Genomic DNA, 27,644 nt, shown 5'->3' with positions numbered 1-27,644 from the left:
GGGGCATCAGACCCATCCATCATTTCCACGGGAACAAATTACTAAATAAAAGCCAAATGATGCCCATTTAAAAATCTCACGAGAGAAAGAAACCAGTCCATGCTGAAAGCAATTTTACAGTCATGGACAGAGGGACAGAGAGAAATAAAGTGGGGATGTAGGGGGGTGGGAAGGAGAAGGGACAATCTTATAAAAAATCATTTAACATAATCTCTGTCCCTTACTTTGAAAATTCTAAGATCCACACAGGTCTTATAAACAGTCAACATTCACAGCTTCAATTTCAAGAGGGGAGGAGGGAAGGAAAGAGCACCCAACTGAGATCTACAATCAGAATCGTCACTGTAGCACTGAACAGCATAAATTAGAGATGCTGTTAAAGCCATCCCCTAGACATTTAAGTCAGCTTTTCTCTAACCTGAAACTACTTAGAAACAATAAGTAGACAATGCTGCATTTCAAAATCTGGCCATAAGAACGAATTGAAGGTTTATGTCTACCCAGTGATTTTTATTTTCGACAATCAACCAACTCTGAAAAGGTCTCTCTGTGGCTGTATTTACATCACCAACTCCATGGGCTATTTTAAGAGAGTCCTCCTTCTGCTTCCAGGAGGAAGTGAAACTCTGAACCACCAAGAAACCAAGAGCTGGCGCCCTCAAAGACTTGGAAGGCAGACAACTTGGCCAAGAGAGGCAAAAGCTCCAGGGACAGGTGGTGGTTTGATGGCTGGGAGGAGTAGGGAAAGGTTTGCCTTTACAGTCAGGCAGCAAGCAGAAGGGAGGAGGAGCCTGAAGATAGCAAGGATTCGGCTTCCTGGGTCCCACCCCTCCTTGAGAGTACAATCCATGAAGCTATTCATCTGCAAGAGTTGAGTACAGAGAGCTGGGACAAGAGGAACGGGAATTAGCTGAGTAGTTCAAAGCCAGGGAAGAGGGAAACCACTCAACCAACTTTGTATTATATGCAAGTATCAAGAGTCATCATGAAGTAACGGATAGAGATCTGCCCTTGGAGGAAGGAAAGACCTGGATTCAAGTGCCATCTCTGATACGCTGTGTGACACTGGGCAAATGACTTAATTTTTCAGTGCTCCAGAAAATTCTCTAAGATTACTATAGAAATATAATTATGGAAATCATAGGAAAATACTGATCTGCTTGGATAGAGGGGAGAGTCCCCTACATCAATGAACTCATAAACCTGGACCAAGAGAAGTTGTAGAAAACACACAGAACCATGTCATTATCCCTGTCCTCAACTGGCTCATCCTTTCATTCACCAATGTGCAATAAATTGTACTAGATACTAGAGTGAGGGCACAATACAAATGTAAGACACTGTCTTCCTTCCTTCTTTTCTTCCTTTCCTTCCTTCCACCCTTTTCTTCCTTCTATCCTCTTCTTTCCTTCCATCCTTTCTTTCTGTCCTTTCTTCCTCCCTCCCTCCTTCCCTTCCTCCCTTCTTTCCTTCCTTCCCTCTTTTTTTCCATCTATCTATCTATGCATCTATCTTCGAGCGCATTTGAAGAATATTAAGTATTTAGAAATCTTATGATAGAGAACTTGCTTTCAGGTAGGGGATTCAAAGGAAGTTATAAGCAGGCAATGTCATTTAAACAGGCTTGGAATGGTTGAGGAGATAATGCGCAGCTCTCTCCTATAGCTGGGTGACATTAGCAAGTAGGTGGCTGAGTAGATCAGGAAGACCCAAGTTGAAATCCCTTCTTGTGCCCTCAATAGTGGTTTGGCTTTGGACCAATGCCTTAATCACACTGGGTGTCAGTTTCATTATGTGTTAAATGAAAGGATTGGAGTTGATGGTCCCTAAGGTCCCTTTCAGCTCTCAATTGATGATCCTATATGTCACTTGTCTGTGCCTCGGTTTACTTATTTGGAAAATGAGGATTGAATGAGATCATCTCTGAGGTCTCTCTCCTGCCCTAAAGTTTCATAGCTCCTACAGCAATTATTGTCTGTACTATTCATTTAGCAATTAATCATATACTGCCATGTGACATCTCTTCTCTCTTTGCCTTGAACTATTACAAGCCTACCCTGACAAACCTCGTTAATTGGTTCCACAAAAATACAAGGCAATTCATGGGATTGGGAGGAAGGAGAATCAGCTCCTTTGGAACAATATTATAAATGGGAGCTATATTCCTGGTCATCCAAAAATTAAACAATAAAAGCTTAAAAATAGGTCTTTACAGAGAGCTAAATCAGTTTAATCTTTATACAATCACTCTCCTACTGATTGACTGATTCTTCTCTCCCCTTCGGTCTCTGTTCCTTGGATCTGAGACCCTCCTCCTCTCCCTCTCCCCCCCCCCTCCCGGTTTGTCACTGAGAGAAAGGAATCAAGATAAAAACAGCAACAAAGAACAACTTTGGAAGAGGCAGTTCTTAAGACCCATTACAGCTCGACTCCAGTTTTGAGATGAATTTTGGGGGGACACAACATAGCTCTTAAGTAGAAGAAATTAAAGTTTTAACCCTGTCTACTCAAATCCCCTGAGCTGATGATGACCCCAAATCACAATCATCACTGCATTCATTTGCTTTGTTTATGATCTCCCTGTTCGCTCCTTCTTCTTCTCCACTGTCTTCCTACTTTCTCCTCTTGCCTCCTTCATACACTGAATCCAGGCCAAAGATCTGTCTTCAGTGATATGTTTTAGCATCATGTCAAGGCCAAGCACAACGAAGGGCTTAATCAAAATTAACTGAAGCTGACCCTTAATTATAGCCTTCCCTCATGCTGTAACTTACCACCCGACCCTTCTTAGAATTTTGATGATGCTATTCAGGACACCACTTCCTATTCTCAATGGACATGTTTTGGATAGCAGATTTTAAAATAATGTTTTGGACACAAATATCTCAGCTTCCCCCACACACGTAACACAGGCTTCAATTAGACTATTACGTAATTTGCTATATGTAGTATTTGAATCTAATCAGATAGATGATATAGTCACTAAAATTGATAAGAACAATAATGATAATAATAATAATTGCATTTTTATAGTGCTTACTATGTACCAAACACTATGCTAAGTGCTTTATAATTAATATCTCATTTGATCCTCACAACAACCCTGGGAGGTAGATGCTATTATCTCCATTTTACAGATGAAAAAAAATGAGATAGATATATAATGGGACTTGCCCAGGAGCAAATAGCTAAAAAGTATCTGAGGCTAAATTTGAACTTAGATATTTCTAACTTTACTAGCATTCAAGCCACTGTGCTACCTAGTTGCCCTTTTTCAAAACTACAATTGTCCAAAACAGAAATCATTATCTTTCTCTCTAAATCTTCCCTTGACTATATATTGTCCTCCCAGTCCCTCAGGATCCCAACGTAGGAGTCACTCTGGATTCCTTACTAATGCCCACTCTCTGTATCCAATCTATTGCCAAAGCCTGTCAAGGGTATGTCCTTTTCACTTCATGACTGGATTATTGAAATAGTCTCTTGCTAGGTCTGCCTGTCTCAAGTATCTCCCCACTCCAATGCACCTTCCATTCAAGCACTGAAGTGATTTTCCTAAAGTCTATACTATATTATACTCTATGTCACCTCCCTATTGGGTAAACCCAGTGATTACCTCTAACCTCCAGGATGAAATACACATAATTCTGTTTTGTCTTCAAAGCCTGTCCCCTCCCCACCTTTTCAGTCTTTTTACACCTTACTTCCTATTACATATTCTTCAAGCTGGTGACATTGGCCTATTCTATTATCATTTTTCTCTTTTTACCCTGTCCCCTCCTCAAGAGGAGACTTGTTTGTATGACCACTACTTTCCTTAATCTATTCTTCCTTTCTACTTCCTACCCTTAATCCCTTTCCCTTCTACTTCCCTGTTGAGTAACATGAATCTCTGTACCTAATTATATGTGAATGTATAGTCTTCTCTTCTTGACCTAATTCAGTTTAGAATAACTCCATTCATTTTCACTGCTTCTTTCATTATATAAACTCTTCCTTGTGTGTTCCCATTTATGTGACATATTTTTTTCCATTGTTCCTTTCCCTTCCCCTCCCAGAGAACCTCTCTTTCTTACTTTACCATTTGTTAGAAATCATCTCAATATAATAGGCACAGTCTAATTAAATTGACTCTAAGACTCTCTAATGATGATTAAGTTCTGAGAAGTTACATATATCATTTCCTCATGTAAGAATGCAAACAGATTAAGCTTATTTAGTCCCTTGTGATTTCTCATCGTGTTTACTTTTTTTTTTTTATAATTGAGTCCTGTGTTTAAATGTCAAATTTCCTACTCAGTTCATCTTTTCGAAAGGAATGCTTGAAAGTCCTACTTTACTAAATGTCCATTCTTCTCCTCCCTTCCCCTCCCCTACTTCCTTCCCCCCCCACACACACATATATAAGAGTATACTCAGTTTTGCTGGATAGATTATTCTTGTTGTAATTCTAGCTCTTCTTCCTTTCAGAATATCATATTCCATACCCTCCTTTCTTTAAAAGCCATGGATGCTTAATCTTGTGTAATCCTGACTGTGGTTCAATTGTACTTGGAATTCTTTTTGGCTACATTTTCTTCTTGACCTGAGAGTTGTGCATCTGGGCCACAATATTTCTTTGAGTTTTCATTTTGGGATGACCAATGAATTCTTTCAATTTCATTTTTCCTTTCTGGATCTAAAATATCTGGGCAGGAAAAAAGAGATGCTTATTCTCTTTTTAATTAATGCTTTCAGACCAATGATTTTTACATTTTTCTCTCTTAGATCTATTTTCCAAGTCAATTGCTTTCCCTGTCACACATTTTATAATGTAACTTTGGTTTTGTTGGCTTGAGCGTAATTGAGTTTCAGTAAATTATTACTAGATTCAGTCACTGTTTCCCCTCTAGAAGGTTTTCTTGGTTCAGAGAGACTGAACTGATAACTACTCTTTGGTCTTAGTCCCCTGCTCCGTTTTTTTTTTTTTTTTTTTCACTGAAGACTTATGTGATGGAATTAATTAGAACTGAGTCACCACCATTCTGCTCCTGGGTTGTGAATCCTGTGTAGAGTGTTTAACACTGTAAAATTTGTTTTGTGTTCAGTACTCAACTTGGGCACTCCAGAACTAAGACCATACTCTCATCACCGATATCCATGACCTAGAATTGGGTAGTTGATGATAAGGCTTCCAGATGTTACCTGCCCCAGCGTTTTCTGTATTGGTGTTCTCTCAGTACCCTTTCTGTTCTCAAGTACTAGAATGCTCCTGGTCCTACAGCTGCTGCCATACCATTTACACTCATGGATAGTCCCCACCCCAGTATCCACAGACCTAAGGTCCAGGCACCTAAGCTACCCTGGGTGGAAAAATGATTCACTGAGACTTTTTGATGGCTTTCCTGATCAGAATTCAGCCTAGTGTGTTTTCTAGATTGTGAGAGCTGGGGGAAAAAGCCTTACTTTCACTCTGCCATCGTGACTCTACCTTCTTCTACTGATATTTCTTAAATGGAGGACATCATGGTCAGATCTATGTTTTAGGAATATCAATTTGGCAGTTAAATGGAAAATTGATTAGAGAGGGCAAAGAGTAAAAAGCAGGGAAATTCAATTAAGAGAGTACTGCAATTGTCCAGGTGAGAAATAATGAATAAGGGGAGCAATTATGTGAACAGAGAGAAAAAAGTATGGTTACAAGAGATATTGGCAACAGATTGTATAGGTTGGATGAGAAAACTCATCAAGTCAAAAAAAGATCTTGAGATTATGTATATCAGTGTTCCAATGCCACCTTCTGCAATAGATCTTACCCAATGTCCCCCTGCCCCTACCTATTAGTGCCTTCCCTCTCAGATTATCTCCCATTTTACACTTGCATGTATATTTCAAAAATCTTAGTGCAGTTTTAAATTGCGAATGCTTAAAACTGCACTAAAGTTTTATATATTTTACATAAACATAGTTGTTTGTATGTGATCTCTTCCATTAAGAAATGAGCAGGATACCTTAGAGCTCCTGTTTTTGCTTATTATTGTATCCCTAGCACTTAGCAGAGTGCCTGGTACATAGTAAGTGGTTAATAAAAAAGTTTGTTGGTAATATAATTAAAATTAGTGAAACTATAATCTTTCTTACAGAAATAGGGTAAAAAATGTTTTCGTATACATTACTTTATCTGGACTAATAACTGTTCTATGAGATAGGCTGGGAAGATGTTATCCCAACCTTATAAATAAGGTGATAAATACAAAGATGGCTTACTCAAAGTCATATAACTAATTAGAAGACAAATGTCTTTCACCCTAGTTCAGAGCATTTCTTCTATTATATTTGGAGGCAATCACCATGAAACTAAGTTGAAAAAAATAAATGAATAAGTATTTATTAAGTACTTATAATGTATAAAACACTATGCCAAGCACTAAGGATACAAACCGAAAAAATTAGACAGTCCTTTCTTTCAAAGATCTCACCCTCTAATTGGGGAAGACAACATATACAAAGAAAAGGATGGATAAAATTGCCCTATAATAGGATCCAAAGAGAACTTTAGTAACTTAGTCATGTGGTCCAAGATAGATATATCGTATTTTCTAAGATCTACTCTAAATTCATAGCAATGTCTCCACCAAGTCTTCCTTTAGTAACTCAAAGCATAAATCTCATTAGGAAAAGCTGACTCATGGGCAGTCAGTTGGCACAATGGATAGAGATTGGTCAAGAGGATCTGGGTTCAAATCTGATGTCAGGCACTTAGCCATTCCTAGCTGTGTGACTGATATTTCTTTAAAAGAAAAAAACCTTAACAAATAAACAAACAAGTAATAAAACAACAACAAAAAAAAAAAAAAAAAAAAAAGAAAGAAAGAAAGAAAAAGCTGGCTCAGTATGGACCCAGCAAAGACTAGCTAAGTTAGGAAAAGATCATCACCAGAGGACTGCCTATCAATGATGACTTTGGCCATGACAACTCACAAGTCTATCTTCTTTTAAATACTGAGGCATACCAAAGGAGGGCAGAATACCCTCATTAGTAAAATCACATATTTCTTAATATGGAGAGGTGTTGATACAGTAAGGTTAAAAGTATGCTTATTAATCTTAAATATTGGCTTTATATAAGGCATTATTATTTATCTAGTTCATTACCTGTCTTATAATAGCAAACTATAAAAAGACCACATTTAACTCATTTTGAATATAACACCATGTGACAAATATAGTCTTTAGGTTATGACAAAAAAAAAACCCACATACTTCCTATCATGGGCACCTCTCTGTGTGACCCAAACATCTGTCTTAATGCAAGAAAGCACAGCATGAGAATAAATTAGTACTCTTACCCACAGAGTAAGGGAGAAAAGAAGGGTGGAGAATGAAGGAAGTACTATTCAAATATAGGTGCTTTTTGTTGTCTCCAGAGTAAAGATCTCTTTTTCCATGTCCAAGTCCTTATTAAGGAACCAACATGCTATGTGACCTTGACAAATAGCCTACTCTAATGACTCACAATAGCATAAATGTAACCCCCAGCTTTTTAAAGGTTATTCTGGTACAACACAAATTTTGACAAAGACTCCTAAGCTGGAAAAATTTTAAGTACAAATCCTTGAGGGCCAACATTAAGTACAAAAAGCTAAGTACCAATAGGTGGATCCTTGTGTGATAAATTCTTTGGTCATGGCAACCAATGATAAACATACAAATCACAAAATGATTCTAAAACCTGTGTGTAGAACCCAAGGACTATTATAATATGGCTGAAAAAGATCTGTTACAGCTTTTAAATTGTCTATAAATATTAAATCTTGATACATTCAATGTGAGATATTTGTCCAAAGAGTGAAGGGTAGATAAGTCAACAAGCATTAATTAAGCACCTACTTTGGACTAGGGTAGTGGATCAAGCATGGACCCTGCACTTAGAAAATTCATTTTCCTAAATTCAAATCTGGCCTCAGACACTTACCAACTATGTGACCCTGGACAAATTGCATGCCTCCATTTGCCTCAATTTCCTCATATAGACAATGCACTAGAGAAGGAAATGGCAAACCACTATTATCTTTGTCACGAAAACTACAAACAAAAAGTTGCACATGACTAAAATGACTGAACAACATGTGTCAGGCCTATGCTACGTGGACACAAATACTGAGGACACAAATACAAAATATGACATTTACTAGTAGGGCGGAGGTTCTTAATCTTGAGTCCATAACTTTTTTTAAAAATGTTTTGATAACTATAGTCCTCTGTGATTTCTATGTATTTTACTTTATGCATTTAAAAATATTCTGAAAAGGACTGCTAAAAAGATCCATGACCAAAAAGGTTAAGAACTCCTTTACTCTACTGAATCATTTCACTACTGATCAGCCCCTGATCAAGGGAGCTTTAAGCTAAAATAATGGAGGAAATGGGATCTGATGCACTGGAGCAGAGATAGAATATAGAAAGAATAACAGAAGAAAAAGCAAATAAATCATAAGAAAATATCCAATAAGAGTCAGCAACAAATGCCACAATTTTAGTAAAAATCAATGTACAAAAATAGAAATGATCAACAGGGTGAATGAAAGATTCCCCCTCCCCCCCCAAAAAAAGAAAATGTGAATGCATAAATATCCTGGATAGATAGTTGGAAGAGGAAGTTTAGAAGTCATCTTGTTCTAATCCCTTCATTTTGCAGACAAGAAAACTGAAGCTCAGAGGTGACAGGTAAATGTCAGAGCCAGGACTGTAAGTCAATTTTTTCAATTTCAAATTCAGCAGTCTTTCCACATTATCACTGAGACTTGGTAGGATGAGACCCAAGGTCTACAAGGTAATCCCTTATTCAAAAGGAACAGAATAGCTATAGAAGAAACCATGGAATAGGACTGCATATTAAATAGACTAACCTATATAAGAAAATCCAAGGAACCTAATAATGAAGAGCATTTGGGTAAGGATCAATAGAGAAAGAAACACAAGTTATATTGTCATACAGATTTGCTACAAAAGCGAGGAATTAGATGAAGGGCTCAGGAAACAAATCTCCAAAATGGCAATGAATCTGTGTTCTTGCTGTTTGTAACGGTTGGTCCTCATCCCTTCTTCTATAATAAAGCAGAATGAGCCTCTGTGTTTTTTTTAGTCACAGGTCTTCAGATATTTACAGATAGCTACCATACCTTAACTAAGACTTCTTTCAGAAGTGAGATATTTTGGTCATGGGGAACTTCAATTCATCAGAAAGTTAGTAGAAAAAAACCAAGCAACTCTATGCAAAAATAACAACAACATTTGTGATTTGACTTAATGATAATTTCACCCTTTAAAAGGTGAAAGAAACAAAAGAACTAGTATGTTACACTTAATTTTGAACAATAAAAAGGAATTGGATGCTGAAATAAAAAGGAAGAGAACCTTGGGGGCAAGTTATTACTTTATCAGAGTTCATAATCAACCAATCAACAAGTATTTATTAGTACTAACAATGTGCCAGGTACTGAGTCAAGTATTAGAGATACAATTACAAAAAAAATGAAACAAAATCCTTAATGTGAAGAAGCCTGCCTTCTGCTGAAGGAAACATGTACTTAAATATATTAAAAATAAATACAAAATATTAGGAGAGAAGTAACAAACAATTGGAAAAAGGAAATCAAGAAAAGTCTTCATGAAGAGGTACAACTTAAGTTGCATCTTGAAGAAGAGAAGAAATCTAGCAGTCAAAGATGAGGAGGATGTCATTCTTGGCAGGGGGGCTTCCAAATGCAAAGGCCTAGATACTGGAGATGAAAGGCTATACGTAAGGACTAGCAAGAAGACCAGTTTGCTGAAGCACAAAGTATGCAAAAGGAAGTCAAGAATGGGAAAGGAAATAATGAATGAGATTGAAGAATAGATTAGTGCCAGAAGGGCTTTCTAGCTTTTCAAAGATAGAGAAGAAAAGGAAAGCCAGACAAAAATTGATATATACTCTAGATAGGGAGAGAATAGATTTCAAAGGGTTTAGAATGAGAAGAGATGGGATCCATTGGCCTAATAATCTTCACAGAAAGTTGGCTCAAATAGGATAAAAGGCATTTCAAAAATGAAATTCTCAAGATCTAAGCAGAAATTATTCTGATAATGATGAAAAGGGGGAACTGCTTTACAAAAAATTTAAAGTACATGGAATTCATCAGCAATTCACATTTAAAAAAACAACATACAAGATCAGCAAGCACTTGTAACTGAGGATGAATACAAAAGAATTAGCCCTTTAAAAATTATCAACAAAAGCATTAAAACCCAGAATAAGGTGAGGGTGACAAGAAATATTGAGACCCAACAAGGATTCTCTATCATTACTCCTCCTCCTCCTCCTCCTCCTCCTCCTCCTCCTCTTACTACTCCATCAGAGTAGAGGAAAGAGAAGGATCAAAGAAAGAATAAGACTTACTGCATTATATCATTATAATGATAATATAAGACAACAATGAGAAGGATGAACTACTCAATTCTTATTGTGCTGCTTTTTCCTATATGGAAAAATAAAACCCAAAGTGAAATGAGAAGTTGGAAAAATAAACTGTTTCCAAACTGTTGATTTCAAGTTACCAGACCCAGATGATCTACATTCTAATATATTAAACCCTGCCTGGCAGATGCAAAGGTATAACTTCTGTTAGTAATCCCTGAAGAAACTTGAAGAATATGAGAATTATTACAAGAATTTAGGAAGTGAATCAATCTCTTATCAAGATCAAGGGATAATGAGATAGGCATTGTAATTACTATACTCCTACCTACAGAACTGAAGGACCTTAAAGGAAGATCTACAGTGCAATAGATGGATATAAGTAAGTATTTAGAGGAGATTCCAATCCCAAATTTGCTTCTTATTTGCCTAAATAATGATGGATAAATAATTTTCTCTCTCTTTCCCTCAGCTTCTTCTTCAGAGAAATCAAGGATCTGAAAGATGAACCTTAGGTTTACTTCCAAGTCTAAATCCTATATGCACCAAATGCAGAACTTAAGTGCTTCAAAAAACAGTGTAGTCTTAAAGTAAATACACTAGATATTCAGATAAAGAAAAAACTGGTGTGGATTAGAGTAGTCAGGGAAGGCTTGATGAAATGAAGGGATTCAAAATAGTCTGATGAGAATATTTGTCCTGAGGAAGAAAACATTTGGGATGGGCTGCTTCACTGTACCTAATTAATTGTACCTAAATAATCAAAAGATTCTGTGAACAAAGAGCTCAGATTTAATTCTTCATGACCCTAAAGAGCTTCTGGGCAAAACACTACTAGGTAATATTATTACTTTTGTTGCTAAGTCATTAAAGTCTTGTTGGACTGTGACTCCATTTGGGGTTTTCTTGGCAAAGACATTGGAGTGGTTTACCACTTCCTTCTCCCGTTCATTTTCCATTTAAGGAAACTGAGGAAAACAGGGTTAAGTGACTTACATAAAATCACATATACAATTAGTATTGGAAGTGGTATTTGAATTCATGAAGATGAGTCTTCCTGATTCATTCTAGTCCTCTATCCCCTGTGCCACCTAGCTGCTAAAAACAAACAAACAAACAAAAACTAGGGACTACTGGATAAAAGCTAGCTACAGAGAGGCAAGATTTCACTTCAAAATAAGAAATAACCTTCTTGTAATTACAGCTTTCCAAAAATGGAATGAGCTACTTTAAGAAAGAGCAGTCCCTTCTAAAGTATTCAAGTAGAGGGTAAATGACCAATTGTCAAAGATACCTTAGAAGAAATTATTATTTCAAGGATAAGTCAGTCTAGCTGATCTCTAAATTCTTTTAAATCTAGAATTCTGGGAATATCCTTATGCTGAATTCAAGGGGAAGTGATTGCACACAAATCTAGGTAAAAATTCACTGTTTTCTAATTGACTTAACTATTTTATTGGGAAGTGTGAGGTCAGAGGTCACAGGGATTAAGCCCAGCTTTGCCTATATTTCCCCAGTCACTGGATAGAAAAAAGCAGGTCTTTAATCTCTACCATACTTGGAGCAAAGTAGGCTGGTTTGATTGCTTAAATTCAGCAGTGTTGAGTAGAGCAAAAGGTAATTGGGTATCCATACTGAGACTAGCATTTATATGACTAGCTTCCACTCCAAACCCCACAGCAAAAACTTCTAAGCTGCCCAAGGAGGGTAGACCAGCCTAAGGTGGGGAAATTGGACCAAGTTACAGTTTCTGTTCTGATCAGCTGACACACTGGGTTAGAGCCTGTGAATGGCCACTGCATTTCCATCTCTTCTAGGTAAAATATGGAAATCTAGTCAAATATACAAAATCTACTCCTGCTATTCCCCCTCTACTCTAATCCCTTTCTCACCCAACATAGTGCCATAACTAGGGTAAGGCAACTGGGATTTGCTCCAGAGTGCTGAAATTTGGAGAGAGCTGACAGCATTTGCCATCTTTCAGTAGCATAGCAACAACTGAGCTTAGCACCTAGTTGGCAAGAATAATTAGTTAATACAGGAATCTAGCAGATGGTGTGTTTCCTTACCCTGGCTGTTATACTGCAGGTAAGCTCCTCCTTAGTCCCTCCTCCTGTAGCAAGTCTGAGGATATATTTTATGTCATTTGCTCCAAGTTCAAAAATGTGATTATTGATGGGACCAAACATCCTAAGGAAACTACTCCAGCCATACGATACTCATTTTTAGGACATCCCACATCCAATTCTTCCCTAGGTGGAAAGGTATTGCACCTTTATTCTAAAGGAGATATAGTTTTCAGTAGTTGACTCAAAGATGTGTATTTTAAGAAAGTCTTTAAAACCAAAACAGTTTCCTTGAGTCTGAGACTTAAGAGTAAGTGTACAATCAGATTGTATCTCTATATGCAAAATTGTACCAATTTTATGACTGAGGTGATAAATTCAATGGTCATATTCAAATAATTACCTAGTTTTTCATCATAATTACACCAAGAATCAGTATAAAAATCTTTTTTTAAAAAAACCAGTTGTTTTTATCATTGTGTCTGTATCAAGTTCTCACACATTGATAGAAATTTAGTACTGAAAGGAGGCTAAGAGAAAACAATAATACCTTATCTTTGTGAAATGACCTGAAGTTTAAAAATGTTTTACTGTGACATATGAGTATTATATGTTGTCCCCATTTTATAGATGAGAAAAGGATGAGACTCTGAGAAGGGAAAATAACTCATCTACAATTAAGATCTGGAATCAAGATTCAAACTCAAGATCATCTGGCTTTATCCTATTTTTTTTTTTTATAAATGGGAAATTTAAGAAGACTTAGAAAGATCAAATGGGTAGACTGACAGAGATAGAGCATTTATTTAAATATATATCAGGCACAAAGAGAATCAATATAAGCAATCAAAAAAATCTGATCATCAAGGGGGAAGATAACACAAAAAGTACTGGAAATGATTTGTTAAAGATCTAAAATCCTAGTGAGCAAAGTTTAGACTAGAATCCTGGTTTCCCAATTTCCAGTCCTTTCTACAACAGTTCTGCCTTTCCACTATAATATGCTACTTTTCTCTGATGGAGAGGCTACCTACATGATAAAAGCAACAAGATGGGGGATGCCTTTGAGAAATCAGTTATACTCTCTATTAACTATAAGTTCCTCCCATCATCAGCTGCCAAATGGCAAGATCTCTTTCCTGTCTTCTATGCCAGGATCACCATACTTTCCCCAGGTTTGGGAGAGGAAAGAGAATCCAGTTTCAAATGAAATAAAGAGCCAGGCCCCAAATGATAAACAGCAACCTAGAGCAGTAACTATTCATTGAATGAATTAAAGAAACGAATACAGAATTGTCTCTGTGCAGTCTTGACTTGGGAATCTTGGATTCTAATTCTAGGCTTCATGAGCTTAGGCAAATCTCACTGGACCTCAGTTTTCTTATCTGCAAAAAGATACAACTGGATATGCCTTCCAGTACTGCAATTAAGTAAACAGATCAAGCAATGAACATTTAGTCCCTTTAAGTATGACACTTCCATTAGTAGAGCTGGGTGGTACTGATCTGGCAACTAGGTCTGGATAGGATGGAACTATGTAATCCAGAAAAATAAACCTTCCTATCTTACATGTCCCAGACACACAGAGAGAAGCACAGAATTTTTAGTCAGAAAGGACATTATAGAGATTTATTTAGTTCAATAGCTTCATTTCATACAAGATGCTTCTTTTGTACCTTCTAGCAACTTACAGTGGGCAAGTTCCTACTCACCCGTGAATGAGTAGTTCTTTTCATGCGGTACAAATTAGGCTGGCTAAAGTCTTTGTAAGATATACTAACCCTTTAATGCAATTTAATATCTTTACTAAATCAGTGTTCCTTCCAGAAATGCACAGAACCTCAGCAGCCTAAGAGTCCCAAGATGTTTCAATGTGTCTAATTTGTAGGAAGAGAAGAGGGGGGGGGGGAAATCAAAGAATTTGTAATGCCTTAAAGAGGGGACTTAGAAATCATCAACTCCAACTCCCTTTTTTAATAGATAAGGGGACCTGCCTCCCAGAAAAATGAAGAGAGTTGGCCAAGATAAATGACAGCTGTTGTTTTTTTGTTTTTGTTTTTGTTTTTTTGGCAAAACTTGGACTAAAACCTTGCTCCTACTAATTTACTTCAAGGTAGGACGTGGGTAGTTAAAATATCAAAAGACATGAGACCTACTGAAATTAACAGATTAGCTGAAGGTTCCCAAACCTTGCCCAAACACTTCTTTTTCAAAATTTCCCTCCTCCTCTTCATAGCTTTTGCTGCTATTTTTTTTTGTTTGTCTTTTAAAAATCTAAATGGTACTAAACATATCTACAAGAAATATACCTTAATTTAAATAATGCTCCATAATCTCTCTGATAGAAAATATCTTCTTATGTTTCTTGGGAAAGTGGAAAGGACCCTGGATTCAAAGGCTATGCTAGTGAAGGACCAATTCTGGAAGAGGTTACCAGACTAGAAACCTTCAAGGCTAGACCTGGTGATTTTAAGTTCCCATAGGGTCATCAAAAGATTGGCCACATAGAAACAGACAGATGCATAGATGGATGGATGTGTGTGTGTGTGTGTGTGTGTGTAATTTTGTATATATACACTTTGCACAGGACCACCCAACATGACTTACCCTTATTTGAGAAGATATTATGCTCTAAGAGCAAAGCATAATTGAATCAGCTCAGAAGAAATGTGAGATGTACAAAATTAGTGAATTCACCCCAAATATTCATAGGAGCTATTTGTGTACCTGTGGCAGAGCATTCCAAATTCATATAGTTCTGTTAAGCAACAATTGGACACACTAACTTGATTCTAATATAGTGTTGTCATTTTCATGCTCTTCTAAAGCAAAGGAAAATAATTAACCAACCTATTATTTTGCAACTCTGAAAGATCATCTACCAATGTATATAATGGTCAAAATCTATATACATGGAGAAAGCCTCTATTCTGGTTATTAGTCTGTATCTGAATGCCCCCTACATTGAACATATTCATAGGAATGTAGGGGCTATAGCCTCTGTTCAATGTGGCTCATGTGACAAATAACTGATTTTACTATTTGAAAGATCCATGAATTTAATCACTCTTTCCCTCTACAAATACAGGATGCAACCCATTTATGCCTTAGTAGTGATCTAGAATAGCCCCTCAAAATTGGTACCCAGCTTATCTCGTGATAACATATAGTAATGACTAAGTCTCATGAGTCCCAGGTTTCGTTCTAGAAGGGACTTCTAGTCTAAGAGTTATTTTTGTACCACCTTGTAAAAGTTACTGAGTTCATTACTGGGTATATGACCAGCCCCTTTCACTAGGTAAGACTCAATTCATCTGGTACCCAGATTCATATGAGGAGCCTCTCAGCCCTCAGGTAGGCTAGTCATAGATTTATAGGTATAGCATTATAAGGAATTTGGGCCTACATCCAGTCTTTATTCCTAAGCAGAATTTATAAGGGTTTATAGAACTCTATGCTTCCAAACAGCTTAAAAATTCTATTGGCTTTAAAGCCTTTTGTTGCCTTTATCCTAAACCAGTCTAAGCCTCTATGGTCCATGAATCTAAGTTCCCTTCCAACTCTAATGTTCTGAATCTGTGAAAAGTGATTCACATATGAGAAGCCCATTAAACTCTTCACTTTTTTTTTTGAGAGAAAATATATGAAAAATATTTCTGAGATCAATTCCTGGAGGTCTGCTGTTTCACACAACATTCATTACCTTAATCACCAAGTGTCTTGAAGTAATGAGGTTACTTCCAAGAACTGTGTGTGACTGGTCAGGACTAACAAAGATATTCCTCAGGAGGTACCAGAGAAAAAGAGAATGGGGAATCACTTCTTCTCATAGTGAGAGCCATTCTATTTCCATAGAGCTCCAAGCAGGTAAATCAGAGACAAAGTTAGAACAGAGATGAGTTTTAAATTCAAAGGCTGATGAACTTCTCCCCTGACAGAGATATGATGGTCTCAAGATGCAAAAGGAGACTGGAGTTTCAGATGGAGCCAATGGTGATGATTATTTTGCCTAAATATGGTCTTCCTTTTATATAGATTTTATTTCTGGGATTTTTTGTGAAGGGAAGGAAGGTTAGGTGAAGGGAAAGAGCTACTGATGTGTCCTTGGCTCCTCCAAAAAAAAAAGGGAAAAAAAGAAAGAAAAGAGGATCACTAAATACTTAAGAGAAATTGCAGAGAAAAGAGCAGATGGAATTCAAATGGAAACAGACAAGTAGGATAAATATGAAAAAAAAGCTAGGTTTATTACAAACCTTTAAAAATATATTAACAGATCTGTAGATTTACATACAATCCCCTTTGGGGGTTCATCTGTATTATGTAAATACTATTTTATCTTTTGGTCTAAGTTCAAAATTTTAAAAATTAAAAACATAAAACTTGGCTCTAATGATCTCCCATTCCCCTATTCTGAATCAGACTTTCAATGCTTAGGAAAAAATACCTCAGAAGAGTTTCCCATTTACTATATTGTTGAGACCCTACCATTTTGTTCTCCAGGGTGGATAAAAGTAAGCCAACTGCTTCAGAGGATAAAATAAGATAAATGTCTTCCCTTCTATCTCCTCCCATCCTTTCTATCATTAATAATGGTCATAATGATAACTAACATTTATTTAGCAATTTAATGGGATCATCTCAGAGCCTATCTAGTCCAAACCCTTCATTTTGCTGATGAATAAGCTGAGGCCCAGAGAGGTTATAATTTTCCCAATATCACAATATACATTGATATATTGACTCTTTAAGGTGGATAGAGCTTCAGATAAAAGAAATAACTTGTTCAGGTTCACAAATCTAGTAAGTGGTAGAACCACTTACCAGGGAGAACGATTCAAACCCAGGGCTTTGAAGTTAAAATCTTGTTTGTTTGTTTTTTAATACACCTCACTTGGGTGAAATGAAATATTGAAACCAATGATGATATCATTTTCACTGGTTCTTATATCATGTTTAAGCATGCATAAAAATAGATGATATTCACCAGCTACCAATAAGTTTTCTTACTTGTTACTATAATTTTATAGACAAGATATGCGAACTCTGATTTCACAAATGGCAATGTCATAAAAAAAAAAAAACTTTTCACTGAAAAATAAGTAGGCTGAGAAGGATGGAGTAAGTCAAATCTCCAACTTTGGGCAAAAACAACTGAAAAATTCAGACAGAAAAGATCTCATTTGTAAGGCTCTTGATGTTGCCTCTGAAAGTGGTAACCTGGGACAGTGGGGCAAGAAGGCACAGAAAGAAGAGCTCTGGGCTTTGTAGTCAAATGGACCCAAGTTCAAATAAAACAGGTTCTACCACTTCCTGACTATCAATGGGCAGTTATGTGGCCTCTTTTTGATAAGATTTGTTCTATTTACCACAAAAATTTAATATGAGGAAAGCCCCTTGCAAAATGCTGGATAAAGGTGAATATTACCATTATTATTCTCTAATTTCAGTATTAAAGAACCTGCAGCAGAAAACAATGTTCGGATCCTTCAACTTCCATAGATCAGTCCTGGGTTTCTGGCCAATGGTAAAAGAAATTTTTTTCTTGGTTGATTATGCTTCCAGCATCCACTACCAGGTGATCATGATACATAGACTTACATTCCTCTAACACTAGGTTTTATAAAATACTTTCTCACTAAAACCCTCCATTACCTTGTCTTTGCCCAGGGTCATTCCCCTCATCCATAGTGTATTTCTTCCTCATTCTCCTGCTTCCTAGACTCCACAATTTCTGTCAAAGCACAACTAAGATTCCAGATTAGTGACTTCTTTTTCTCTTTAAATTATTATACTGTACATATATGTGTGTGTCAGTTATATAGATTATATATGTCACTTTTAACATCATTATATGTAGATGTTATTTTCAACTTATATGGATATATGGAATCAATAATATATTCTATAATCTCTATGATAAATTATTTTTAAATAATATAATATGTATGATATATTATAATCAGCTCAAGAGAGCATTAATAGATAAGATCAGAATATATAACATATATATTTTTGTTTGTTTACTTATGCATATGGATCCACCAAGTGAAAAAAAAGCTTCTAACATCAAGAGATCATTTTGTGTTTTGTCTCCAGATCTTTAGCCCCTAACATAGTGCCTTCCAGAGAACAGGTTCTTAAAAATTGGTCTTTGAATCCTATTAAGACATTAGAACCAGTAGTTTGCATTATTCCTAATTTACAAATAAGGAAAGTGAGCTTCAAAGAGGTTAAATGAGTTGCCTAGGATTACATGGCTAAATTAGATGGCAGAGATTGGACTTCTGGTTTCAATTTGAGAACACAAGAACTGACTAATAATAGTGATAGCTCACTTTTTGTTGGCACTTTACACTTAAAAGAGTCTTCATTTGACCTCATAATAACACAGTAGGAAAATAATACAAGTATTATAATCACCTAGAAAACATTGTATGAACTGATGCAAAGTGAAATAAGCAGAACCAAGAAAGCAATTTATTCAAAAATGAGAATATTGTAAAGATAAACAACCTTGAAAACTCAGGAACTCTTATAAGTATGATTAAATAATCACAATTCCAAGAATCAATGATGGCATATGCTTTCCTTCTCCAGAGAAAAAGCTAATGGATTCAAGAGTACCGACTGCATGTGACTGACACAGGAATTTGTTGTGTTTGACAATATATGTTTATAATGAGTTTTATTTTTCTTGCCTTCTTGATGGATGGGAAAAGGGGAAGTTGGAGGAAAAAAAATCTGGAACTTAAAAATAAAACAATAATTGAATTTTTTAAAGGAGAGGAAAGTATTGTTATGCCTATTTTATAGATGTAAAAAATTGAGGATAGAGATTTAACAAATAGCTTTATGAGGTCACAGAGCTAGTAAGGGTCACTCTAAGCCCAGTGCTCCATCCATTGTGCCAAGGTACATCCATCTACACTAGAGGAGTGAGGCATAGTAGTATGAAGATCCCCGATCTTCATCACTCTCACAAGAGCTACAGGAATCAGCTTAAGATGTAATTGGCAAATATTTAACAAAATAAATAAAACTATAGTGCAACACAGATAATGATAATATGTGATTTTTCTAAGATAATATGTAGCCTAGAGAGATCTTCATGTATGGATTAGTGGCTATCCTTCTATTTAATTTTGATACCACTGGTATACATATATTATATTATTTTCAGTCATGATGTCTAGACTTATTTATGCCATCAATCATCAAGCAGGTATCTCACTTTGAAATGTCACTTCTAATTTTTTACAAAATAAAAAAAACATAAATGCTCATTTAAGCAATGATATACATCATTTAATTTGATTTTTTAAAAATTCTCTACTTTTTAGAAAGAAGAATGTTATGGTAGGGAAATGCCACTGGATTGGGAATCAGAAGACAGATTCTAATCCCAAACCAGTTAAGTACCTTTGAGCTAATCATTTCACTGGGCCTCAGATTTCATGTATAAAATAACAAGCTCAAAGAAAATTTATGAATCTGCTTGTAAAGCATGATTTTCATCATGAGGAATAAATGTTTAAAAACAAAAGGAGCCAAGTACAAATTGTCTACCTTGTTATTTCTTTTTTGCTATCATATAAACAATGGCTTGTGAGCAGCTAAGTAACTCATAGAATGCAGGACCTGGGGTCCGGAAGACCTGAGTTTAAATCCTAACTCAGATACTAAGTAGCTATGTGATCCTGGGCAAGTCACTTAACTCTGTTTGCCTCAATTTCCTTACCTGTAAAATAAGCTGGCGAAGGAAATGGCAAATCACTCCCCTATCTCTGCCAAGAGAACCCCAAATGGATGAGTCAGGAAGAGTAGGGAATGTTTAAAAACAACAAACACTGCTTTGTTCCAAGTGTTTACTATTAATTTACTTTAGTAAGAATACTGTCTTATAAAAGGACCTTTTCCCTGGCTGTTCATAATTGATTTACTCAGGAATGCTTCCTTAACCTGATTTCTGATTTGCTCCTTCTGTGAAGGAACAAAACAAAACATTAGTTTAAACAAGTATCACAATTTCCAAGAAAGATTATTTCAACTCTTCCTAGCAAAATTCATTTCCATCAGTCAATAATCAATTAATCAACAAACCCTTATTAAGCACCTGTTCCATGCCAAGTATTTTGCTAAACACTGAGAATTCAAGAACAAAAGATAATCCCTACTTTCAAGGAGTTTACAGTTAAATGAGAAATATACCACACAACCATGTCCCAAACAATCTCTATACAAGTTATTATTCCTACTTCACGTAGACAGGCAGACATAAAGAACATGCATTAGACACTTACTATTTGACAGACTTTTGCTCCAATCTAGAGATAAAAAACACAAGCAAGAAAGAATCCCCTCAGAGAGTTTACATTCAAATGCAGGGGAAATGCTACCTGGAAAGGGTTTGAACAGGAGCTGTACTAACTAGCAGGGCCATGTAGAGGCCATGAAGCATAAATTGATCTCCTCCTTTCCTGACAACAGTAAAATTGGAAACTTATCTGGTCTACATTCACAATCTATCTATTCTGTCTTTGACTACCTAAATATCTTTGACTTCTAAACTGAGTATTTGCTGCTTTAGAATAATCTAATGACCAGGCCAATCTAATGTTGAATTTCAACAACATCCTCAAGTATTTATTCAAACTGAGGAATATTTCTCTTCTAAAAAAGAAAATGCAATTAAGTCTTAATGGACAAATTCACTGTTAATTGACAAATACGATTAATTTGTATTTTTCTCAACATCTTATTATTAGTTTACTTGTATTCAAAAAATAAATTAAGCTCAATTCAACAAGCATTTATAAACACCTGCTAAATAAGCAGAGTGCTAGGCCAAGAAGATCCACAGACAAAAAAAAAATTAAAGTCTCAGCCCTCAAAGAGCTTACTTCCTACAGAGAGAAAACAACAGGAATATATATATATATATATATACATATATATATATATACACACACATATATATGTAATATTAAAGATATGCATAATAAAAACAAAGTAATGGGGAGGAATGGAAATCAAAGTGGGAGGAAGGGATCAGAAAGGGCCTTTCCTAAGAGGAAGGTCATAAGCTGAATCTCAAAGGAAACCAGGTGTCCCAAGAGACAAACTGAGAAAGGAGAGCTTTCCTAGCTAGGAGCCCCACTAGTACTTGTGTTCAAAGTGTTGAAGGCAGAAGATCAAGGGTTTTTTATGGTTAACAAATTGAACAAGGTAACATTAGAATTTATTTTTTACTGCCAAGTAAAAAAAATAATAAGTCCCAAATGTAAAGGTATAAACAGTGATATGATTTAATTTTCCTTTTGTGGGTAAGTCATTCCTCCAAAGTGACTACTGCAAAAACAACTTAAGAAAGAACTATAGTAAGAAAAAGACTTTGGGACAAGGGAGAATTTAGGTAGACTCTAGAAACCAATGAATCCAGTCCATTTCCTTCGGTTTGTAAAAACAAGCAACTGACATATTTCCTGCCAATGAACACACTTTCAGATAAGAAGTCTCCCAACAGGAAATCCTTCGCTAGAAGAGAACACTTGGGCCATTAAAGTCTGGGTTCTTCACTAAATTCTAAATCAGTTAAAATCTGACTTAACCAAGACAGCCAAATATTTGCCAAATCACAAAAGCTCTCCTATATGCTACATAGTTGGAGAATATAGGGTAAACCCAGTAAACATTTATTAGAGGCTTTTTTTTAAAATACAAATATAATTAAGTGATTAAAACAAAGGGCATTTGCTAGTGAAGATAAGTGGTGATTTTAGAGAGATGTCCAACAAAATATGTATGATTAAGAGAGAACATTAAAAGCCTATATAATACATTGTTTGGACAGGAAATACTTCTGAGGGAATATAAAGAAATTAAAGACTTCCAAAAAAAAACATATACTTAAAACTTTAACAAGAACCATAAGGGATGAAGAAATCTAGTCTGATCAGATTCAGAAGTTTAAAACTAGGAAACCCAAAGCCAATTTTTTTTTAAAGAGCCCTTTACCCTCTGCCAAATCCCAAGCCAACAGCTGTCCAGTTAAGAGGGGTCCCTCTCCAGCCAATAGGGTTTGAATGTCATTTTTACCCTGAAATCTGTGGGAACACTGCAGTTCTCCCAAAGATAAAACCCTTCCTCACTCAGAAAAGCTGGGAGCAGCGATTAAAAGGGAACAGGAACTTTTCAAAAGCTAATCCAATAAATACATCTATAGATATGTATTGAGACAAATGATCTGTCCTATGTTAAATCAATTCCTATTTCCAATGCAGGGTTTGCTGAAATATAACTTTTTCCCCCTCCTTTGATTCAACAGCTAGTTGCTGCTAGAGAACACTGCTGTCTCTGAACCCTCCTCTAAGAGAGCTCGTCTCAGCAACTTTTTTTCCCCAGACTGCTTTCAAGCAAAATTCCAAAATGCCCACAGCTCATTTTTTTTCCCTCACTTCAAATACTTTAGCTTAACTTTGAACACATTTTGATACACAGTAAAACTTCATTAAGATACATTCTCTCCACAGGTAAAAAAGCCCAAAATTGACTGTCCTGAAGTCTTTTCTATGAGAAGTACTGTTCTTTGGAGCTCAGTACAAGAAACATCTCAATTACACTAAGTCTCCAAACCCTTTCCTTTTGAGCTTTCCTTTAGAACTAGAAAATGCAAAGTAAGCACATTAGTTTTCTTAAGTCTTTGCTCTTTGCATATTCTTCTAATTAGAAGGGGGAGGGGGGAGATACGGTTATGAAATACAGGAGACTAAGAGTTTTGTTGAAAAATGACCTTGATTTGACAGGCACATTCTCAGGTTTCAACAGATGCTGTGGGAATCTCACAGAAGCCAACATGTTCTGCAGGCATTTGTGATGACATGCAGGGTTTTTTTTTTTTAAGTGGTGGGGGGTGGGGGGAGGTGGTGTGGAGAAGACGAGATGGTTAGTCTTCTCAGTTTCCATGGCAACCCCTTCTCCACTCTTCGGTTATTAGATACCATCCACTTCCTGTCTCTAAATTTTTAAGCCAATCAGAAAAGTGTTTATACATTTAACACAACTTACAAGATAGTGCTTCTTTAATAACCGAGGTGCTTTTAAAGGCACGGGAGACTTCAAATGTAAATTTCCAAGGGTCTTATAGCTTTCCATTTAAAAAGTGAAAGAGAATGTTTCACAATATTTACTAGTCTACATATGAGTCACTATGAATGAAACCTTTTTTTTTTCTCCTGCGAAATCCATTCTGTCCATTCTCATACCAGATGCTACAATTCCTTTAATGGTGAACAACCTAATTTTCATTGTTTGCTCTGTTATTTTTTTTTTAAACCAACAATCTTAAATTTGGTGCATGAAACATGGTGGTCTCACCCCACAAGAACTATTAAAAAATATAAGTTAAGGATACATCTTTTAATATCAATACATACTTTTTTTTTAAGGTGGGAAGAGGAATGTAAAAAAATAAATAAGTTAAAATCCTCGACAGTTTGCAACTTATAATATGGAAGAAAAAGTGAGAATTATTTAGGTTAGTATGTTTATAAGTATATACCAGAAAGATATTGTTGCAATAGCATCTGCCACTATAATGGCCTGTTTTATCCTGGGAAAAAAATGTAGATTTTTAAAATCAATATTTTTTTTAATGTCTCAGACAATTACACTTAATTTCAAAAATCAATCTTGCGATAGGGCTTGCCCTGGAAAAAAAGTCATTTGAAATTAGAGAAAGGTTTTTGGGTTTGTCTTTTAAATGTGCTCTGACAGGTTTCACAAGGTCTTAATATACACCTGACCAGTCAGTTTCTAGGAAAAAAGTAGGGCTTCAGTCCTTTGGTCAGACTTTTCCCAATGCATTCTCTGGGCTGGGGTCCTCAGTAAGGCAAAGCTGGCGATCAATGAAGAAGATGGGAACAAAAGGAATACAACAGGATGTCTGCCCAAGCTTAGGAAAATGATTTTTCCTCGTCCACCAATTGGAAGCACACTGTATATGACAGGCTCCACATGGGGGCTTCCAACAAACCAGCCCTTTCAGATTATTTACATTTTAACATTATTATAAACCCACTATCCGTCCAATGCTATCCCCTCCAAAAAACAAAATAAACCCCCCAACCTGCCCTTTGAGTGTTTCAACAACACAGCCTCTATTGAAACAGATAAGATGGAAGAGAAAAAAGAAGAAAAGAAACCCACCATTTAAACCTGCTAAGAATCAGGCTTCCCTTCTTCGAATGTCATTTTCAAAACATAAAGCAAAACAGGCTTTTCAGTTTCAAATAACCCTAATGGTTTTCGCCTCGGAACAATGTGCGTCGCAGAGAGAAATGTTTTTATACCTCTTTCGTCTAAACTCTCCTCCCGGCACGTCCTATCAAGGTCTGCCAAGCCCCCGGCGTTCGAAAGGCTGGTCTAAACTGTCCACAGATTTGACACTCTTGTTTATAACAACAATAAAGCAGCTGGAACCGCAGCCCCGTCAACTCCGCAGAACTGCACATTTCACATGTGAGTTCCATCGCCATAAAAGTAACATCTGGAGAACATCTCCACGTCCAGCAAGTCATTAAATATCACCAAATCAAGGATTTCACTGAGTCACTTAAAGATTTTTCTCTCCTGGCAGATGCCACGGAAATGAAATGAACAAAATAAAAATTACAGCGCTGACCCTCACAAATGCTTGGAGGAAAAACTTTTTGTTTTTAACAAGTGAACTTAAGTTTTAAGATAAAACTGGTTTTTTTTAAAGTTACCTTGATCCTGTCTGGGTCTTTCCTATTTTCACTGCATGCTGTAAATCAATGCGAAAACCAGGTAGAGATATTTTTTTAAAAAGGGGGAAAAAAACTCCTTTTAAGAAAAAAAAAAAAGCAAAAGAAAAATTTAAGTTTGTGGGGGTTTTATTTTTTTTGCAATATTATTATATTTTTAATGCAGCTACCTCTACATTTTATAGGCTCCTAATGACAATGCTAAACCCCGAGCTGGAGATTAAGAGGCAGGAAATGGAAACCATTTTAGTTACCTTTTATCTTCTGTCCCCCCTGCTGGGGCTCCCCTCGGCCCAGGCTGACGTTCCAGTTGGGTTAGAGTCTCCCGCTTAATCCTTTCATTCTGGTTCGGCTCAATATTGAGAACGCTGCCTGTGAGCGGATCGCGGCCGTAGCCCAGGCTCCATGCTCCCGGGGCTATGGTGGTGTCAGAAGGACTGCTGAAACCCCGAGAACTACCCAAACTCCTGCTGGGTCCTAGTGCTCATCATGCCCTCTCCCCAACACTCGGGCCCCACGAGAGGAGGTGGCCGCTGCCCAGTTTTCCATTCGTCGCTGGTGAACACGCAGCTGACCAGCTAGCCCTGGGTCTGTTTTGTTTTGTTTTGTTTTCTGATGGAAAACGTCCTTGTGTTTATGACTAGGGCTTTTGGATCTCTTCCCCATGAAACTGGGGGGCGAGGGCGAGGGAGAAGGGTCGTGGGCAAAGACGCCCAAAGAAAAAAAAATGTTAAATGAATATTTGAGAAAGTAGACTTTTAATATCCTCAATTCTAAGGAACCTCCAGGGCCCGGCAGTAACGGGAATAAACAAGGTTTGTGGTCCCCAAGATACATATTATGCATTCGCGTGCACGAAGTACATACAGTAAATCATAGACATAAGGAAAATGTGGATTTTTTTTTTGAAAAGCACACCAGAATGGCGAGGTTCTTTTTTTTTTTTTTTTAACAGCCTTTTAAAGTTCCCCGATTAATTCCTCCCACCATCCCCCACTAGCTCTTTTGCATCTTCTTTTTCCTGTAAGATGTGATAAAGATCAGCAGGAACTGAAAGATCGAAAAACTTGGATTTAACTTCAGCCTTGGACCATTAGCTAGCTGCTTAACATCTCAGAGCCCAGTGCAACTCTCTAAGACTATAAATTACAAATGAGTTTGTTAATCTGCACTGATGGAGAAAGTTTCCACATCAGAGGCTGCCCTACACTGTTCAAATCATAGGGGGAAAAATTATTAAGATAACATGTGGGCATGGATTTTGAAAATGGGGAATATGGGTTCAAGTTTCCTTTCTGCGTGATTTTAGGCAAATCATTTCATTTCTCTGGGACTCAGTTTCTTTAAATCGTAAAAACAACACATTTGGGCAAGAAGATATCCATCCTATCTTTAAAATTTATGATTTTAAAAACAAGCACCATTTTCTGGATACTTATGTGTAAAGTTCTGTGCTAGGCATTAGGCAAAGAGGAAGACCATCCTACTCTACAGGTGTTTATAATTGCCCAGGATGACTAAGATATGCACTTAAATAATTACAATACATATTGGAATGAATGTATAAGTAGTTTAGGAAGTGGGAAGTTGGAAGAGAGAGAAATCACCTTTGGCCTGCAAGGATGAAGAAGGCTATATGTCCAAACATGCAAGTTTTTTAATTTTTACAAAACCTTAAAACTTGAAATCGTCATTCACACATATAAATGTCAAGAAGAGATAAAAATGAGGTGATATAGTGCTGTTATAGATTGACTCAGAAATAAGATCTGATTAGAATTTAAGACACTTGTGAAAATTTGCTAGTTCAACAATTTGGAATTACTCATCTTGAGCAAATCACTTTCCTTCTTTCTGCCTCAGTTTCCTCAAATGTGCAAAGAAAGGGTTGAACTAGATCTCTAAATTAACTTAGAAGTTCAATTGTGTAATTTGGGTTCATTTAATTCAACTGAAACTTATAAAGTGCTTATTATGTGCAAAGTCCTGGATATATAAATGCAAATATATTTATGTGTGTATATGCATACATGTATTTTTTAACGACTCCCATGCATTCTATAAGTGTAAACCATTATCAGTGGGTATACAGGTAAATGTTTAACAATAGTTTGGGGTGGGGGAGGGAAATGCAAGACAGATTTGTATTATTAGCACTTCTTAAGTCTAGAGGTGAAATTAAAAAAAATTTTTTGCAAGTCCAGATTTGTGGGATGTGCAGATTTCCTTATAAATGCTCTCACTGAAACTTCAACTACCAGCTAGACAGCCAGCCAGAGCTAGCTGATTATTATTGTTTTCCTTAAAGGAACTAAAGTCTATTAGAGGAAATGACATCTACCAAAATAAATATGCTAAAAT

The 27,644-nt window shown here is 36.4% G+C and overlaps 1 protein-coding gene across 6 annotated transcripts in view; it reads right to left on the bottom strand.

Moving 5' to 3' along the window:
• FOXN3 (forkhead box N3) overlaps positions 1 to 25,739 on the bottom strand; it is a 493,255-nt gene extending 467,516 nt beyond the window's left edge. For all 6 annotated transcript variants that reach the window (XM_031952377.1, XM_023501551.2, XM_023501557.2 and 3 more), the window contains exon 1: positions 25,538 to 25,739. The gene's annotated coding sequence lies outside the window, so the exon portion shown is untranslated. The remainder of the gene's footprint in view (positions 1 to 25,537) is intronic.
• Between the last annotated feature and the right edge of the window lie 1,905 nt (positions 25,740 to 27,644).

Source organism: Sarcophilus harrisii, chromosome 2 (genome assembly GCF_902635505.1).
Source record: "Sarcophilus harrisii chromosome 2, mSarHar1.11, whole genome shotgun sequence".
Classification (NCBI taxonomy): Eukaryota; Metazoa; Chordata; class Mammalia; order Dasyuromorphia; family Dasyuridae; genus Sarcophilus; species Sarcophilus harrisii.
The sequence above is the reverse complement of the archived record's forward strand: the minus strand, read 5'-3'. Positions and strand labels throughout refer to the sequence as shown.